Raw genomic sequence first — 12,500 nt, forward strand, 5'->3', positions numbered from 1 at the left:
ACCCGTTCCCCCACCAGTACTCTGGGCCCGTGGCGGAACCCTTTGTGACGCGCCAGAGTTCCGCCTGCTGTCCCTACGGGCGCGCGGTGTTAGATCCCGGCCCCCCATCCTGACCCTCCAGGGTAGGCCCGGTATCCCTACCTGATACTCCGGGGTAGGCCTGGCGTTGCTTCCCAGCGCTCTGGTGTCGTACCGGTACCCCCGCCCGGTACTCCGGGGCAGTACCCCTGCCCCCGCCCGGTACTCCGGGGTAGTACCCGTATACCCCCGCCCGGTACTCCGGGGCAGTACCCGTATGCCCCCGCCCGGTACTCCGGGGCAGTACCGGTACCCCCGCCCGGTACTCCGGGGCAGTACCCGTGAGCCCGCCCGGTACTCCGGGGTAGTACCCGTATACCCCCGCCCGGTACTCCGGGGCAGTACCCGTGTACCCCCGTCAGTACTCCGGGGCAGTACCGGTACCCCCGCCCGGTACGCCGGGGGAAAAACTGCTGTCCCTACGGGCGCGCGAGTTTAGACCCAGCCTTCGTACCCGACCCTCCGCCTTACGCCCGGTGTCCCCAGGCGACGTTCCGGGATAGAACCCGTTCCCCCACCAGTACTTTGGGCCCGTGGCGGAACCCTTTGTGATGCGCCGGAGTTCTACCTGCTGTCCCTACGGGCACGCGGCGATGGATCCCGGCCCCCCATCCTGACCCTCCAGGGTAGGCCCGGCCACCCTACCTGACCCTCTGGGGTCAGCCCGGTATCCCTACCCGACGCTCCGGGGTAGGCCTGACGCCCCTACCTCATCCTCCGGGGTAGTACCCGTACCCCTACCGGTGCTCCGGGATACCCCTGCTGTCCCTACAGGCGCTCCGGGGTAGTCCCGGCCACCCTACCTGACCCTCTGGGGTCAGCCCGGTGTCCCTACCCGACGCTCCGGGGTACGCCTGGCGCCCCTACCTCATGCTCCGGGGTAGTACCGGTACCCCTGCCGGTGCTCCGGGGTACACCTGCTGTCCCTGCAGGCGCTCCGGGGTAGGCCCGGCCACCCTACCTGACCCTCTGGGGTCAGCCCGGTATCCCTACCCGACGCTCCGGGGTAGGCCTGGCGCCCCTACCTCATGCTCCGGGGTAGTACCGGTACCCCTACCGGTGCTCCGGGGTACACCTGCGGTCCCTACAGGCGCTCCGGGGTAGGCCCGGCCACCCTACCTGACCCTCTGGGGTCAGCCCGGTGTCCCTACCCGACGCTCCGGGGTAGGCCTGGCGCCCCTTCCTCATCCTCCGGGGTAGTACCGGTACCCCTACCGGTGCTCCGGGGTACACCTGCGGTCCCTACAGGCGCTCCGGGGTAGGCCCGGCCACCCTACCTGACCCTCTGGGGTCAGCCCGGTATCCCTACCCGACGCTCCGGGGTAGGCCTGACGCCCCTACCTCATCCTCCGGGGTAGTGCCGGTACCCCTACCGGTGCTCCGGGATACACCTGCTGTCCCTACAGGCGCTCCGGGGTAGGCCCGGCCACCCTACCTGACCCTCTGGGGTCAGCCCGGTATCCCTACCCGACACTCCGGGGTAGGCCTGACGCCCCTACCTCATCCTCCGGGGTAGTACCCGTACCCCTACCGGTGCTCCGGGATACACCTGCTGTCCCTACAGGCGCTCCGGGGTACGCCTGGCGCCCCTACCTCATGCTCCGGGGTAGTACCGGTACCCCTGCCGGTGCTCCGGGGTACACCTGCTGTCCCTGCAGGCGCTCCGGGGTAGGCCCGGCCACCCTACCTGACCCTCTGGGGTCAGCCCGGTATCCCTACCCGACGCTCCGGGGTAGGCCTGGCGCCCCTACCTCATGCTCCGGGGTAGTACCGGTACCCCTACCGGTGCTCCGGGGTACACCTGCGGTCCCTACAGGCGCTCCGGGGTAGGCCCGGCCACCCTACCTGACCCTCTGGGGTCAGCCCGGTGTCCCTACCCGACGCTCCGGGGTAGGCCTGGCGCCCCTTCCTCATCCTCCGGGGTAGTACCGGTACCCCTACCGGTGCTCCGGGGTACACCTGCGGTCCCTACAGGCGCTCCGGGGTAGGCCCGGCCACCCTACCTGACCCTCTGGGGTCAGCCCGGTATCCCTACCCGACGCTCCGGGGTAGGCCTGACGCCCCTACCTCATCCTCCGGGGTAGTGCCGGTACCCCTACCGGTGCTCCGGGATACACCTGCTGTCCCTACAGGCGCTCCGGGGTAGGCCCGGCCACCCTACCTGACCCTCTGGGGTCAGCCCGGTATCCCTACCCGACACTCCGGGGTAGGCCTGACGCCCCTACCTCATCCTCCGGGGTAGTACCCGTACCCCTACCGGTGCTCCGGGATACACCTGCTGTCCCTACAGGCGCTCCGGGGTAGGCCCGGCCACCCTACCTGACCCTCTGGGGTCAGCCCGGTGTCCCTACCCGACGCTCCAGGGTAGGCCTGGCGCCCCTACCTCATCCTCCGGGGTAGTACCCGTACCCCTACCGGTGCTCCGGGGTACACCTGCTGTCCCTACAGGCGCTCCGGGGTAGGCCCGGCCACCCTACCTGACCCTCTGGGGTCAGCCCGGTGTCCCTACCCGACGCTCCGGGGTAGGCCTGGCGCCCCTACCTCATCCTCCGGGGTAGTGCCGGTACCCCTGCCGGTGCTCCGGGGTACACCTGCGGTCCGTACAGGCGCTCCGGGGTAGGCCCGGCCACCCTACCTGACCCTCCGGGGTCAGCCCGGTATCCCTACCCGACGCTCCGGGGTAGGCCTGGCGCCCCTACCTCATCCTCTGGGGTAGTGCCGGTACCCCTGCCGGTGCTCCGGGGTACACCTGCGGTCCCTACAGGCGCTCCGGGGTAGGCCCGGCCACCCTACCTGACCCTCCGGGGTCAGCCCGGTGTCCCTACCCGACGCTCCGGGGTAGGCCTGGCGCCCCTACCTCATCCTCCGGGGTAGTGCCGGTACCCCTACCGGTGCTCCGGGGTACACCTGCGGTCCCTACAGGCGCTCCGGGGTAGGCCCGGCCACCCTACCTGACCCTCTGGGGTCAGCCCGGTATCCCTACCCGACGCTCCGGGGTAGGCCTGGCGCCCCTACCTCATCCTCCGGGGTAGTACCGGTACCCCTGCCGGTGCTCCGGGGTACACCTGCGGTCCCTACAGGCGCTCCGGGGTAGGCCCGGCCACCCTACCTGACCCTCTGGGGTCAGCCCGGTATCCCTACCCGACGCTCCGGGGTAGGCCTGGCGCCCCTACCTCATCCTCCGGGGTAGTACCCGTACCCCTACCGGTGCTCCGGGGTACACCTGCTGTCCCTACAGGCGCTCCGGGGTAGGCCCGGCCACCCTACCTGACCCTCTGGGGTCAGCCCGGTGTCCCTACCCGACGCTCCGGGGTAGGCCTGGCGCCCCTACCTCATCCTCCGGGGTAGTGCCGGTACCCCTGCCGGTGCTCCGGGGTACACCTGCGGTCCGTACAGGCGCTCCGGGGTAGGCCCGGCCACCCTACCTGACCCTCCGGGGTCAGCCCGGTATCCCTACCCGACGCTCCGGGGTAGGCCTGGCGCCCCTACCTCATCCTCTGGGGTAGTGCCGGTACCCCTGCCGGTGCTCCGGGGTACACCTGCGGTCCCTACAGGCGCTCCGGGGTAGGCCCGGCCACCCTACCTGACCCTCCGGGGTCAGCCCGGTGTCCCTACCCGACGCTCCGGGGTAGGCCTGGCGCCCCTACCTCATCCTCCGGGGTAGTGCCGGTACCCCTACCGGTGCTCCGGGGTACACCTGCGGTCCCTACAGGCGCTCCGGGGTAGGCCCGGCCACCCTACCTGACCCTCTGGGGTCAGCCCGGTATCCCTACCCGACGCTCCGGGGTAGGCCTGGCGCCCCTACCTCATCCTCCGGGGTAGTACCGGTACCCCTGCCGGTGCTCCGGGGTACACCTGCGGTCCCTACAGGCGCTCCGGGGTAGGCCCGGCCACCCTACCTGACCCTCTGGGGTCAGCCCGGTATCCCTACCCGACGCTCCGGGGTAGGCCTGGCGCCCCTACCTCATCCTCCGGGGTAGTACCGGTACCCCTGCCGGTGCTCCGGGGTACACCTGCGGTCCCTACAGGCGCTCCGGGGTAGGCCCGGCCACCCTACCTGACCCTCTGGGGTCAGCCCGGTATCCCTACCCGACGCTCCGGGGTAGGCCTGGCGCCCCTACCTCATCCTCCGGGGTAGTGCCGGTACCCCTACCGGTGCTCCGGGGTACACCTGCGGTCCCTACAGGCGCTCCGGGGTAGGCCCGGCCACCCTACCTGACCCTCTGGGGTCAGCCCGGTGTCCCTACCCGACGCTCCGGGGTAGGCCTGGCGCCCCTACCTCATCCTCCGGGGTAGTGCCGGTACCCCTACCGGTGCTCCGGGGTACACCTGCGGTCCCTACAGGCGCTCCGGGGTAGGCCCGGCCACCCTACCTGACCCTCTGGGGTCAGCCCGGTATCCCTACCCGACGCTCCGGGGTAGGCCTGGCGCCCCTACCTCATCCTCCGGGGTAGTGCCGGTACCCCTACCGGTGCTCCGGGGTACACCTGCGGTCCCTACAGGCGCTCCGGGGTAGGCCCGGCCACCCTACCTGACTCTCTGGGGTCAGCCCGGTATCCCTACCCGACGCTCCGGGGTAGGCCTGGCGCCCCTACCTCATGCTCCGGGGTAGTGCCGGTACCCCTACCGGTGCTCCGGGGTACACCTGCGGTCCCTACAGGCGCTCCGGGGTAGGCCCGGCCACCCTACCTGACCCTCTGGGGGTCAGCCCGGTATCCCTACCTGATGCTCCGGGGTAGTCCTGGCCTCCTTACCTGTGTCTCCGGGTAAACCTGGCCACGCTGCAGGGTCGGCCTGCATTCCCTGGCCGCGCTACGGGCCGGTCCTGGTTAGTGTATTAAGACCGCTCCGCGATTCCACTTTCTTAAAATTTATTGTGTCTGACAGCTTGTCTTTTACCGCGCACGCAGGCAGGCAGGCAGGCAGGCACGCGTCAAAAACGTGAGAGCAAAGCGTTACCCGCAGTCGGTGTACTTTATCGGTAACGACTTCTTCGGGAAGAGGCGCCGACGCTGCTCTCTCGTCTCTGTACGAGTCGGTGGCCGTCGGGGTACCGCGTGGCACCGTTGGCGTGGGATCCGCTCCTAAACGAATACAGAAGAATCGATACGCTATGAATCGTCATCGATTGAAGTTATTAACAGTTGACGAGCGATGCTGGATTGTATCGTTTATGGAGCGTCACCTACCGACTGATTTAGCGCTACGCGGTAATACGCTTTCTGGCAGTTCCTTAAATAACAAAACTCATTCGTTCACGCACGCTAGGTGTGCATCCCTTCGTTAATAGCCGGAGAAGGAATACGTACGTACGTACCTACCAGCGGATCGTCACGGATTGAATATGACTCGATTAGTAGTCACCAGTATTATAAATTACCGACTCCTAAAGTTTGATTGCGGCACTCCTTTAGGACCTTGCGACGCTCTTGGTTAACGTTAGCGTTCTCCGGCCCCTGCGTTATCGCGCATTAACTGTTCATTGGCCTCCGAGGGACGGCGGTCTCGCAGGCCTCTGAAGAAAGCCAGTCGGCTGCCTGACAAGCGGTCCCTGTGGCCGAGGCCGACTTAGCCGAGCATCCTTGGAGACGACGAGCTCGCGTGGCCGCCGTGCCGGCTGACCGGCCCGCCCCGGGGCCGTTTCCCCCCCGCTCCCCGTCGCCGAAGGAGCGCGCCCCCCGCCACCGCCTAAGGCCGCTGGGACCTTCCTCACCGCTCGAACGCATCCCGCCGGCGACGGAGCCGCTGATGCCCCTCTGTCGGAAGCGCGGCGCGCCTCTCCGGCAGCCCTGGCTGGGGCCCTGGAGCCCCAGGTCTCTGCCCAGGCCGAGGCACGCGGCTGCTGCTTTGCCAGGGACGGGTCCGACCGGGAGCCGAGCGCATCGCCCGTAGGCAGGCACGGGCGCAGGCCGGACGTCGAAGCGGCCGACCACCCGGGCTGTAACAGAGAAAGCGGCGTTAGCGACACCGTTACAAATCTTTCTCATTTCCACCTGCGTGCGCGCCCGCACCCCGCCAAAACAGGCCCCCGGCCCGAACGCCCACCGCCTGCTGCTGCAGCCGCTCACCCGCCCTTAGACACACGCACGCGCACGCACGCACTGCCCCCCCCCATTCGAGTCCCCGCCCCAAACACCTCCCGCCCGCCACCGCACCCACTCGCACGGGGCTACACACGTGCGCACCCCCCCCCCCGCAACCGGCCCCCCCCAGCCCAAACCCTCCACCCGCTGCCCCGCTCACAGTCGTGCGCTCAAAACGCACACGCGCGCAGCCCCCCCCCCCCCCGCCCGAAACAGGGCCCCGGGCCGACACCCCCCACCCCCGTCACCCCGGGCCCGCCGCTGCACGCACACACACACCGCCCCCCCGCCCTCCCGCCACGCAGTTCGCGCCGAGCCTGGCTGCCCCTGCTCCCCCCTTCCGCCACCAGGCTTGCCGCCCCCGGTGGTGGAAGGCGGGAGACTTTAGGACCCTGCGGCGTCCCTGCCGGCTCCGTGCCCGGGCGGGAGAGGGGAGCCCCCCCGGTGCCCTGCCGTCTCTAAACCCCAGCTGCCGAGTCCCTATCCTGCCGCACCCGTGGCCCCGCTCCCGCCTTTCTTTCTCAGCCAGCCACGCACTCGCCCTGCTCCACTCCCGCCCGCCCCCGCCGCGGGGGGAAAACTAAACGACCGGGGGGGTGGGACGGGGACGGGGACGGGGGAGAGAAGTAAAAAAAATAAAACTCCAACCGATCCAAACAGAAGCCTTCTCCGAAAAGACACACCGTCCCCCCTCGCCAGCCTGCCTCTGCGCCAGGCTCCCCGCCTGCTCGCCAGCCGCTCTCGCCCTGCTCCACTCCTGCCCGCCCCCGCCGCGGGGGGAAAACTAAACGACCGGGGGGGGGGGGGACGGGGACGGGGACGGGGACGGGGGAGAGAAGTAAAAAAAATAAAACTCCAACCGATCCAAACAGAAGCCTTCTCCGAAAAGACACACCGTCCCCCCTCGCCAGCCTGCCTCTGCGCCAGGCTCCCCGCCTGCTCGCCAGCCGCTCTCGCCCTGCTCCATTCCTGCCCGCCCCCGCCGCGGGGGGAAAACTAAACGACCGGGGGGGGGGGGACGGGGACGGGGACGGGGACGGGGGAGAGAAGTAAAAAAAATAAAACTCCAACCGATCCAAACAGAAGCCTTCTCCGAAAAGACACACCGTCCCCCCTCGCCAGCCTGCCTCTGCGCCAGGCTCCCCGCCTGCTCGCCAGCCGCTCTCGCCCTGCTCCACTCCTGCCCGCCCCCGCCGCGGGGGGAAAACTAAACGACCGGGGGGGGGGGGACGGGGACGGGGACGGGGACGGGGACGGGGACGGGGACGGGGGAGAGAAGTAAAAAAAATAAAACTCCAACCGATCCAAACAGAAGCCTTCTCCGAAAAGACACACCGTCCCCCCTCGCCAGCCTACCTCTGCGCCAGGCTCCCCGCCTGCTCGCCAGCCGCTCTCGCCCCCCCTCTTTTCTAGCCTCCTTTCCCCGCCGCTGCTGCCGCCGCGACTGAGCAGCAGACCGTTGCCGTGGCGGGAAACACCACAGTTTCCGGGGGCCCCGTTGCCGGGCTGCAGACCACCCCACCCAGCCACCCGCCCCCCAACCCCCCGTCTCCAGGGCGCCGGAAAGTCTGTGATCGGGTGGGGCCGGGGGAGGGGGGGGGGGGGGGGCTGCACCTACTGGCCTGCAGGTCCGGGACTGCAGCGCGGGGAGGGAGGGGGAGCACACCCGTGCAGGGGTGCGTGTAGCTGTGTGTGCCTGCGTCGCGTTCTGTGTGTGTGTGTGTGTGTGTGTGTGTGTGCGCGCGCCTCTGAGCGCGCGTGTGTCACCGGGGGGGGGGGGGGTGGCAGTGCCTGCAGGATCGCAGATATGTATTTTAAAGTATTTATTTTATTAAAAAAAGGAAAACGTCAAAAAAACACCAAAAAAAACCAGGCGGGGGGGGGGGAGAAAAATTAAAAACAACCCCCCAAAAAAAGCCCAAGACCGCAAAAACCAAAACCAAAAGTCGGCGAGCACCCAGCAGCGCCGGGACCCGAACCTGAACCTGGCAAGGGGCTACCAGTCCTGAAGGCACCCAGTGAACAGCGAACTCGCGCCGGGGAGCCGGGCAGTTTGTGCCGGGGGCTGCCACCTCTGCCCGGACCCCGCCGACAGAATATGGTTGGGGGGGGGGGGGGGCAGCAGCGGAGCAGAGGGGCTGGCTGGTGTGGTGAAGCTGGCAAGTGCCTGGCAGCCACCGGCTCGGAATAGGTGCGTGCACGTGCATGAGAACGACGAGGGTGGGGGGGGGGTGTGTGTGTGTCAGGAAACAAAAATTATTTTGAAAACTGGTTGTCGTTAATATTGTATTAATATTTCCCGCCGGAATCAATAAAGGTGAAATAACTCTTGCATCAGACAGTACGTTTAAACGTGCTCCCTTGGTGTAGAAGTGGTTCAAACTCGGGAAGGGGAGGGGGAAAGAAATGCCGTCCGGGAGAACCGGGAGAGGGTGGCCCTTTTAATCAGATTTGCTAAAATCTCAAAAGAAAGAAAAAAAAAAAAAAAAACGAAAAAAACGAACCAAAAACAGGCGCACCTGCCCCCCCCGCCCCCCCCCGCCCAAGGGGCACCGAACGGCTGCCAGGTCTACCCGGCTCCGCGGGCGGCCGCCAGGTCTACCCGGCTCCGGAGGCCGGCGCGGCCGCCGGCGGCGCCCGGAGGACGCGGGGTGTCGCTGCCGCAGCGGCCGGTGAAAAGGGCCGCCAGGTCTACCCGGCTCCGCGGGCGGCCGCCAGGTCTACCCGCCTCCGGAGGCCGGCGCGGCCGCCGGCGGCGCCCGGAGGACGCGGGGTGTCGCTGCCGCAGCGGCCGGTGAAAAGGGCCGCCAGGTCTACCCGGCTCCGCGGGCGGCCGCCAGGTCTACCCGGCTCCGGAGGCCGGCGCGGCCGCCGGCGGCGCCCGGAGGACGCGGGGTGTCGCTGCCGCAGCGGCCGGTGAAAAGGGCTGCCAGGTCTACCCGGCTCCGCGGGCGGCCGCCAGGTCTACCCGGCTCCGGAGGCCGGCGCGGCCGCCGGCGGCGCCCGGAGGACGCGGGGTGTCGCTGCCGCAGCGGCCGGTGAAAAGAGCCGCCAGGTCTACCCGGCTCCGCGGGCGGCCGCCAGGTCTACCCGGCTCCGGAGGCCGGCGCGGCCGCCGGCGGCGCCCGGAGGACGCGGGGTGTCGCTGCCGCAGCGGCCGGTGAAAAGGGCCGCCAGGTCTACCCGGCTCCGCGGGCGGCCGCCAGGTCTACCCGGCTCCGGAGGCCGGCGCGGCCGCCGGCGGCGCCCGGAGGACGCGGGGTGTCGCTGCCGCAGCGGCCGGTGAAAAGAGCCGCCAGGTCTACCCGGCTCCGGCGGGACTTAGCCGCATTTCGGGGGCGGGGAGGTAGACCTGATAGCCCCGCCACTTTCTCGGAGCTGGCCAAGGGGTCGCTGTTTTTCGCTGCCTCCAGTTACGTCATCGTAAAAGTCGGTGTCATTGGCGGGTCTCCCCGGTGGGCAGGGACGGCACTCTTGGAGCCGGCCGGGGGCGGGGACGTGATCTCCCGTACTATAGGAGGTAGTGGTGACTCGTGCACGGAGCAGCGCTAGTGAGCGGCTGCAAGGCTTACGGCTCAGCCGGCGAAGTGGAGCGCTGGGCGGCCGTTGTGGTGGTGGTTTTGCCTGGTGGTTCGGCTCGTTTTCTGTCTGTTCGGCCGGTTGGTCTCTCCCGGTGTTTTCCAAGTAAGCCAGCCGGGCGCCTGCGAGGGTCTGGCAGGCTGGCGGTGGCTGTTGACCCGAGTGGTGCGAGAGGTGCAAAGGTGGATTCCGCAGGGCATAGCCCGGTGGCCGGCGGCGGCCACCGGCACTCGAACGCTGGAAGACCGGGTGGAGCCGAGCCTGCCTCGGCTTTCCCCCGGCCCCGGAGGGCCCGATGATGGCAAAGGTGGAGCGCTGGTATATGCGAGGGCAGCTGCCCGTGAGCATCCAGCCCGCCGCGGCTGCCGCCGCCTCCTGAGGGCCTGGTGATGGGCGGGCGAGGTGGCGGCACCTCGTCCTTTGACTCTGGCCTTAAGCTGGAGCGGGCAGAGCGGCAGCCGGTCCCGGTGGCTGGCAGCCGGATGCAGACGGCTGGGGGTTCTCGTGCGTGCCGCAGCTTCCCCCCAGCCCCCGAGGGCCCGATGATGGCACAGGTGAGAGGCCGCAGCGCCTCGTCCTGTTTTTGCCGGCATGAGCCACGCGTGGGCGGCCTGTGGTGTCCGGCCTGCCCCGGCTTGCCTGGTTGCAGGAGGGCTCGGTGGAAAGGTCTGCAGCGCTGTACCGGGTTAGAGGTGGCGGCACCTCATCGCGTTTTCTCCGGCCTTAAGCTGGAGCCCATGCACGAATTGGGCAGAGTGCAAGCGGCAGCCGGTCCCGGTGGCTGGCAGCCGGATGCAGACGGCTGGGGGTTCTCGTGCGTGCCGCAGCTTCCCCCCAGCCCCCGAGGGCCCGATGATGGCACAGGTGAGAGGCCGCAGCGCCTCGTCCTGTTTCTGCCGGCATGAGCCACGCGTGGGCGGCCTGTGGTGTCCGGCCTGCCCCGGCTTGCCTGGTTGCAGGAGGGCTCGGTGGAAAGGTCTGCAGCGCTGTACCGGGTTAGAGGTGGCGGCACCTCATCGCGTTTTCTCCGGCCTTAAGCTGGAGCCCATGCACGAATTGGGCAGAGTGCAAGCGGCAGCCGGTCCCGGTGGCTGGCAGCCGGATGCAGACGGCTGGGGGTTCTCGTGCGTGCCGCAGCTTCCCCCCAGCCCCCGAGGGCCCGATGATGGCACAGGTGAGAGGCCGCAGCGCCTCGTCCTGTTTCTGCCGGCATGAGCCACGCGTGGGCGGCCTGTGGTGTCCGGCCTGCCCCGGCTTGCCTGGTTGCAGGAGGGCTCGGTGGAAAGGTCTGCAGCGCTGTACCGGGTTAGAGGTGGCGGCACCTCATCGCGTTTTCTCCGGCCTTAAGCTGGAGCCCATGCACGAATTGGGCAGAGTGCAAGCGGCAGCCGGTCCCGGTGGCTGGCAGCCGGATGCAGACGGCTGGGGGTTCTCGTGCGTGCCGCAGCTTCCCCCAGCCCCCGAGGGCCCGATGATGGCACAGGTGAGAGGCCGCAGCGCCTCGTCCTGTTTCTGCCGGCATGAGCCACGCGTGGGCGGCCTGTGGTGTCCGGCCTGCCCCGGCTTGCCTGGTTGCAGGAGGGCTCGGTGGAAAGGTCTGCAGCGCTGTACCGGGTTAGAGGTGGCGGCACCTCATCGCGTTTTCTCCGGCCTTAAGCTGGAGCCCGCGAAGCGGGAAGAAAAGTGCGGCTGTACCTGGTGGCTGGCAAGTCGAACGCAGGCGGCTGGGGTTGTCTCGCTTCTGTGGCATTCCCCCAGGCCCCGAACACCCGTGCGCGGCATGGGTCCAGGTGCCTTTTTTTTCCCCGACGGCAAGCGGTTGCCTGTGGGGCGGGCAAAGACCGGCAGCCGGTGGCGGTTGCCGGCACTCGAACGCTGGAGGAGCTGGGGGAGTTGAGCCTGCTGTGGCCATCCCCCGGTCCCGTTACCTTCCTCAAGGGAATCGTTGTCTGGAGCCGGGTGGCCCGTGGCACCTCCCGCTCCACGATTTGACTGATCCAGACCCACAGGCAGCGCCCGCTGAGGCGTCCTCGGGTGCGTCGGAGAGCCTCCACGGCGGGCCGGCTCTGCCGGTGTTCAGGCCGTTGGAGCACCTCTCGCAGGCGTTGCCCTCACTCGCACGCAGAGCCCCCGCACCTGCCGTCCGCCCCCGGTTGGCGACGGGTGCGAGTGGCCGTCGCTGTCCCAGGACTCGTGGCCGTGGGGCCTCCGCTCCTTCCTCCGTTCCCTTCCCTTACTGATCGATGAGGCGTTTAGGGCGCGTCGGAGGGGCTTCCCGGCGGGCCGGCTCTGCCGGTGTTCAGGCCGGCGTTGCACCTCTCCGCAGACGTTGCCCTCTCACTCGCACGCAGAGCCCCCGCACCTGCCGTCCGCCCCCGGTTGGCGATGGGTGCGAGTGGCCGTCGCTGTCCCAGGACTCGTGGCCGTGGGGCCTCCGCTCCTTCCTCCGTTCCCTTCCCTTACTGATCGATGAGGCGTTTAGGGCGCGTCGGAGGGGCTTCCCGGCGGGCCGGCTCTGCCGGTGTTCAGGCCGGCGTTGCACCTCTCCGCAGACGTTGCCCTCTCACTCGCACGCAGAGCCCCCGCACCTGCCGTCCGCCCCCGGTTGGCGATGGGTGCGAGTGGCCGTCGCTGTCCCAGGACTCGTGGCCGTGGGGCCTCCGCTCCTTCCTCCTTTCCCTTCCCTTACTGATCGATGAGGCGTTTAGGGCGCGTCGGAGGGGCTTCCCGGCGGGCCGGCTCTGCCGGTGTTCAGGCCGG

Source organism: Buteo buteo, unplaced genomic scaffold (genome assembly GCF_964188355.1).
Source record: "Buteo buteo unplaced genomic scaffold, bButBut1.hap1.1 HAP1_SCAFFOLD_37, whole genome shotgun sequence".
NCBI lineage: Eukaryota > Metazoa > Chordata > Aves > Accipitriformes > Accipitridae > Buteo > Buteo buteo.